This window comes from Mesoplodon bidens (assembly GCF_964165515.1).
Source record: "Mesoplodon bidens genome assembly, chromosome: 9".
Classification (NCBI taxonomy): Eukaryota; Metazoa; Chordata; class Mammalia; order Artiodactyla; family Ziphiidae; genus Mesoplodon; species Mesoplodon bidens.
Genome location: NC_138166.1, coordinates 14,146,644 through 14,154,379, shown reverse-complemented (window position 1 = coordinate 14,154,379; position 7,736 = coordinate 14,146,644).

Genomic DNA, 7,736 nt, shown 5'->3' with positions numbered 1-7,736 from the left:
CTAATGCAAATCAGCTCGACAGAGAGGTGTCACCTCTCACCATTCAGAATGACCATCATCACCAAGTCTAAGAAAAAAGAAATGCTGGAGGAGGCGTGGTAAAAGAGCTAACCCTGCCCAGCTGGTGGGGGGAAGGTAAACTGGTAACAGCCACTATGGAGAACCGTTTGGAGCTTCCTAAACATCTAAAATCTAGAGCTACAGAGGATCCAGAAATGCCACTCTGGGGCATATATCCTGGGAAACCCAGTAATCGAAGGACACATGCACCCCAACATTGAGTGCACCCCTCTTTTCAAGAGCATAGACTTGCAAGCAAACTAATTGTCCTAGAGAGGAACAATGGATACAGAACTTGCAGTACATGTGAAGCATGGAATATTACTGAGCCATGAAATGAAGGAAATGAGTCCATTTGCAGAACTCTCATGGACCTCGGTAGAATCATACTGGGTGACAAATGTCAGAGAAAGGGGAATGTCATATGATATCACTTATACGTGCAATCAACATCTTAATACAAAACAACAAACTTCCCTAACAGAAACACAGTCACAGATTGAGAAAGCAAACTTATGGCTACGAAAGGGGAAAGTCAGCGGGAGAGGCATCAACCTGGAGTTTGAAATTGGCATACCTACGCTTAAGTACAGAAAATGATTAGCGAATAAGGACCTCCTTTTAGCACCTAGAACTTGACTCAACACACTGTAATACACGAAGAAGAATATGTAAGCTTGGTAGCAATCCACACAAAAAATACAGAAAGGTCTCTGCGTAAGGGAAGCAAATACCAGTTCACCGGAAAGGAAAACAACATTGCAAATCTGCTATATCCCATTATGAAAATACAAAACAAAAGGGGGTTGGGAATTGTTACTGAATTCGTTCAGCGGCGCAGAACCAACCAGGTGTCGCATCCCTGCAGCCAGAGCATGCTAGGGTCCCAAGGGTGGACTTCAGTGGGAGTGAGGGTCCTGGTGAGGATGGGCCAGTTAATGCAGCCCCCATGGGAAATGTACTGCCTGATCCAAACTGCAGGTGCTGAAATCTCCAGGGTAAGGGGACCCAACCTACAAGTAAAGATGCCTGGGACACCCAGAGGATGGTAGAACCTCTGGGCGGGAAGACATTTGAAACATCACCGCACCTCCATATTTCCCGATGGTGTGATTCCCACCTGTAACCTCTTTCCTTACGGTCTCCCCACCGGGGGAAGACAACACCCTCATATCCCGTTTTGCACAGCTTGGAATTTGTCCGCTGCCTGAAGGTTAAGGGGGGGGGAGGACTCAGACACAAGCCCTAGGGTGTTTGCACAGGTACAGGCCATCTCATTTCCAAGCAGGAAGAGGACTTCCCCAAAGGCCCTGGTTGCCCCTGGTACACGAGTGGGGCTGAAGGAAAGCCTGCCGCCTTGTGGCCGCTTCCCGTAACAACAACCTGAAAACCGGTGCTCAGGGGCACTGCCAATTAAAAGACCTGCTGTGCTGTAAAGGACACCTGACCTCGCTCAATACCTTGGGGTAGGTGATCGAAAAAGACGTGAAAACAAGGCGGAATTGCAACAAAGGCATTACAACAGGTAGGTTTTACTGGCACATTAAAGCACGTAAAAAGCTGCTTAATAGCACCAGTGACTCGGTTGGAACAAAGGGGCGTTCGGGTTTTTCCGGGATATATCGTGGAAAACACCGAAGGCCCTTTTTGGCAATCAAATATTCCGGTCATGCAAATCAGCTCGACAGAGAGGTGTCACCTCTCACCGTTCAGAATGACCATCATCACCAAGTCTAAGAAAAAGAAATGCTGGAGGAGGCGTGGTAAAAGAGCTAACCCTGCCCAGCTGGTGGTGGGAAGGTAAACTGGTAACATCCACTATGGAGAACCGTTTGGAGCTTCCTAAACATCTAAAATCTAAAGCTACAGAGGATCCAGAAATGCCACTCTGGGGCATATACCCTGGGAAACCCAGTAATCGAAGGACACATGCACCCCAACATTGAGTGCACCCCTCTTTTCAAGAGCATAGACTCGCAAGCAAACTAATTGTCCTAGAAAGGAACAATGGATACAGAACTTGCAGTACATATGAAGCATGGAATATTACTGAGCCATGAAATGAAGGAAATGAGTCCATTTGCAGAACTCGCATGGACCTCGGTAGAATCATACTGGGTGACAAATGTCAGAGAAAGCGGAATATCATATGATATCACTTATAGGTCCAATCTACATCTTAATACAAAACAACAAACTTCCCTAACAGAAACACAGTCACAGATTGAGAAAGCAAACTTATGGCTACCAAAGGGGAAAGTCAGCGGGAGAGGCATCAACCTGGAGTTTGAAATTCGCATACCTACCCTTAAGTACAGAAAATGATTAGCGAATAAGGACCTGCTTTTAGCACCTAGAACTTGACTCAACACACTGTAATACACGAAGAAGAATATGTAAGCTTGGTAGCAATCCACACAAAATATACAGAAACGTCTCTGCATAAGGGAAGCAAATACGAGTTCACCGGAAAGGAAAGCAATATTGCAAATCTGCTATATCCCATTATGAAAATACAAAACAAAAGGGGGTTGGGAATTGTTACTGAATTCGTTCAGTGGCGCAGAACCAACCAGGTGTCGCATCCCTGCAGCCAGAGCAGGCTGGGGTCCCAAGGGTGGACTTCAGTGGGAGTGAGGGTCCTGGTGAGGATGGGCCAGTTAATGCAGCCCCCATGGGAAATGTACTGCCTGATCCAAACTGCAGGTACTGAAATCTCCAGGGTAAGGGGACCCAACCTACAAGTAAACATGCCTGGGACACCCAGAGGATGGTAGAACCTCTGGGCGGGAAGACATTTGAAACATCACCTCACCTCCACATTTCCCGATGGTGTGATTCCCACCTGTAACCTCTTTCCTTAAGGTCTCCCCACCGGGGGAAGACAACACCCTCATATCCCGTTTTGCACAGCTTGGAATTTGTCCGCTGCCTGAAGGTTAAGGGGGGGAGGACTCAGACACAAGCCCTAGGGTGTTTGCACAGGTACAGGCCATCTCATTTCCAAGCAGGAAGAGGACTTCCCCAAAGGCCCTGGTTGCCCCTGGTACACGAGTGGGGCTGAAGGAAAGCCTGCCGCCTTGTGGCCGCTTCCCGTAACAACAACCTGAAAACCGGTGCTCAGGGGCACTGCCAATTAAAAGACCTGCTGTGCTGTAAAGGACACCTGACCTCGCTCAATACCTTGGGGTAGGTGATCGAAAAAGACGTGAAAACAAGGCGGAATTGCAACAAAGGCATTACAACAGGTAGGTTTTACTGGCACAGTAAAGCATGTAAAAAGCTGCTTAATAGCACCAGTGACTCGGTTGGAACAAAGGGGCGTTCGGGTTTTTCCGGGATATATCGTGGAAAACACCGAAGGCCCTTTTTGGCAATCAAATATTCCGCTAATGCAAATCAGCTCGACAGAGAGGTGTCACCTCTCACCGTTCAGAATGACCATCATCACCAAGTCTAAGAAAAAGAAATGCTGGAGGAGGCGTGGTAAAAGAGCTAACCCTGCCCAGCTGGTGGTGGGAAGGTAAACTGGTAACAGCCACTATGGAGAACCGTTTGGAGCTTCCTAAACATCTAAAATCTAAAGCTACAGAGGATCCAGAAATGCCACTCTGGGGCATATACCCTGGGAAACCCAGTAATCGAAGGACACATGCACCCCAACATTGAGTGCACCCCTCTTTTCAAGAGCATAGACTCGCAAGCAAACTAATTGTCCTAGAAAGGAACAATGGATACAGAACTTGCAGTACATATGAAGCATGGAATATTACTGAGCCATGAAATGAAGGAAGTGAGTCCATTTGCAGAACTTGCATGGACCTCGGTAGAATCATACTGGGTGACAAATGTCAGAGAAAGCGGAATATCATATGATATCACTTATAGGTCCAATCTACATCTTAATACAAAACAACAAACTTCCCTAACAGAAACACAGTCACAGATTGAGAAAGCAAACTTATGGCTACCAAAGGGGAAAGTCAGCGGGAGAGGCATCAACCTGGAGTTTGAAATTGGCATACCTACCCTTAAGTACAGAAAATGATTAGCGAATAAGGACCTGCTTTTAGCACCTAGAACTTGACTCAACACACTGTAATACACGAAGAAGAATATGTAAGCTTGGTAGCAATCCACACAAAATATACAGAAACGTCTCTGCATAAGGGAAGCAAATACGAGTTCACCGGAAAGGAAAGCAATATTGCAAATCTGCTATATCCCATTATGAAAATACAAAACAAAAGGGGGTTGGGAATTGTTACTGAATTCGTTCAGTGGCGCAGAACCAACCAGGTGTCGCATCCCTGCAGCCAGAGCAGGCTGGGGTCCCAAGGGTGGACTTCAGTGGGAGTGAGGGTCCTGGTGAGGATGGGCCAGTTAATGCAGCCCCCATGGGAAATGTACTGCCTGATCCAAACTGCAGGTACTGAAATCTCCAGGGTAAGGGGACCCAACCTACAAGTAAACATGCCTGGGACACCCAGAGGATGGTAGAACCTCTGGGCGGGAAGACATTTGAAACATCACCTCACCTCCACATTTCCCGATGGTGTGATTCCCACCTGTAACCTCTTTCCTTAAGGTCTCCCCACCGGGGGAAGACAACACCCTCATATCCCGTTTTGCACAGCTTGGAATTTGTCCGCTGCCTGAAGGTTAAGGGGGGGAGGACTCAGACACAAGCCCTAGGGTGTTTGCACAGGTACAGGCCATCTCATTTCCAAGCAGGAAGAGGACTTCCCCAAAGGCCCTGGTTGCCCCTGGTACACGAGTGGGGCTGAAGGAAAGCCTGCCGCCTTGTGGCCGCTTCCCGTAACAACAACCTGAAAACCGGTGCTCAGGGGCACTGCCAATTAAAAGACCTGCTGTGCTGTAAAGGACACCTGACCTCGCTCAATACCTTGGGGTAGGTGATCGAAAAAGACGTGAAAACAAGGCGGAATTGCAACAAAGGCATTACAACAGGTAGGTTTTACTGGCACAGTAAAGCATGTAAAAAGCTGCTTAATAGCACCAGTGACTCGGTTGGAACAAAGGGGCGTTCGGGTTTTTCCGGGATATATCGTGGAAAACACCGAAGGCCCTTTTTGGCAATCAAATATTCCGGTCATGCAAATCAGCTCGACAGAGAGGTGTCACCTCTCACCGTTCAGAATGACCATCATCACCAAGTCTAAGAAAAAGAAATGCTGGAGGAGGCGTGGTGAAAGAGCTAACCCTGCCCAGCTGGTGGTGGGAAGGTAAACTGGTAACAGCCACTATGGAGAACCGTTTGGAGCTTCCTAAACATCTAAAATCTAGAGCTACAGAGGATCCAGAAATGCCACTCTGGGGCATATATCCTGGGAAACCCAGTAATCGAAGGACACATGCACCCCAACATTGAGTGCACCCCTCTTTTCAAGAGCATAGACTTGCAAGCAAACTAATTGTCCTAGAGAGGAACAATGGATACAGAACTTGCAGTACATGTGAAGCATGGAATATTACTGAGCCATGAAATGAAGGAAATGAGTCCATTTGCAGAACTCTCATGGACCTCGGTAGAATCATACTGGGTGACAAATGTCAGAGAAAGGGGAATGTCATATGATATCACTTATACGTGCAATCAACATCTTAATACAAAACAACAAACTTCCCTAACAGAAACACAGTCACAGATTGAGAAAGCAAACTTATGGCTACGAAAGGGGAAAGTCAGCGGGAGAGGCATCAACCTGGAGTTTGAAATTGGCATACCTACGCTTAAGTACAGAAAATGATTAGCGAATAAGGACCTCCTTTTAGCACCTAGAACTTGACTCAACACACTGTAATACACGAAGAAGAATATGTAAGCTTGGTAGCAATCCACACAAAAAATACAGAAACGTCTCTGCATAAGGGAAGCAAATACGAGTTCACCGGAAAGGAAAACAACATTGGAAATCTGCTATATCCCATTATGAAAATACAAAACAAAAGGGGGTTGGGAATTGTTACTGAATTCGTTCAGTGGCGCAGAACCAAACAGGTGTCGCATCCCTGCAGCCAGAGCAGGCTAGGGTCCCAAGGGTGGACTTCAGTGGGAGTGAGGGTCCTGGTGAGGATGGGCCAGTTAATGCAGCCCCCATGGGAAATGTACTGCCTGATCCAAACTGCAGGTGCTGAAATCTCCAGGGTAAGGGGACCCAACCTACAAGTAAACATGCCTGGGACACCCAGAGGATGGTAGAACCTCTGGGCGGGAAGACATTTGAAACATCACCGCACCTCCATATTTCCCGATGGTGTGATTCCCACCTGTAACCTCTTTCCTTACGGTCTCCCCACCGGGGGAAGACAACACCCTCATATCCCGTTTTGCACAGCTTGGAATTTGTCCGCTGCCTGAAGGTTAAGGGGGGGGGGAGGACTCAGACACAAGCCCTAGGGTGTTTGCACAGGTACAGGCCATCTCATTTCCAAGCAGGAAGAGGACTTCCCCAAAGGCCCTGGTTGCCCCTGGTACACGAGTGGGGCTGAAGGAAAGCCTGCCGCCTTGTGGCCGCTTCCCGTAACAACAACCTGAAAACCGGTGCTCAGGGGCACTGCCAATTAAAAGACCTGCTGTGCTGTAAAGGACACCTGACCTCGCTCAATACCTTGGGGTAGGTGATCGAAAAAGACGTGAAAACAAGGCGGAATTGCAACAAAGGCATTACAACAGGTAGGTTTTACTGGCACAGTAAAGCACGTAAAAAGCTGCTTAATAGCACCAGTGACTCGGTTGGAACAAAGGGGCGTTCGGGTTTTTCCGGGATATATCATGGAAAACACCGAAGGCCCTTTTTGGCAATCAAATATTCCGGTCATGCAAATCAGCTCGACAGAGAGGTGTCACCTCTCACCGTTCAGAATGACCATCATCACCAAGTCTAAGAAAAAGAAATGCTGGAGGAGGCGTGGTAAAAGAGCTAACCCTGCCCAGCTGGTGGTGGGAAGGTAAACTGGTAACAGCCACTATGGAGAACCGTTTGGAGCTTACTAAACATCTAAAATCTAAAGCTACAGAGGATCCAGAAATGCCACTCTGGGGCATATACCCTGGGAAACCCAGTAATCGAAGGACACATGCACCCCAACATTGAGTGCACCCCTCTTTTCAAGAGCATAGACTCGCAAGCAAACTAATTGTCCTAGAAAGGAACAATGGATACAGAACTTGCAGTACCTATGAAGCATGGAATATTACTGAGCCATGAAATGAAGGAAATGAGTCCATTTGCAGAACTCGCATGGACCTAGGTAGAATCATACTGGGTGACAAATGTCAGAGAAAGCGGAATATCGTATGATATCACGTATAGGTCCAATCTACATCTTAATACAAAACAACAAACTTCCCTAACAGAAACACAGTCACAGATTGAGAAAGCAAACTTATGGCTACCAAAGGGGAAAGTCAGCGGGAGAGGCATCAACCTGGAGTTTGAAATTCGCATACCTACCCTTAAGTACAGAAAATGATTAGCGAATAAGGACCTCCTTTTAGCACCTAGAACTTGACTCAACACACTGTAATACACGAAGAAGAATATGTAAGCTTGGTAGCAATCCACACAAAAAATACAGAAACGTCTCTGCATAAGGGAAGCAAATACGAGTTCACCGGAAAGGAAAACAACATTGCAAATCTGCTATATCCC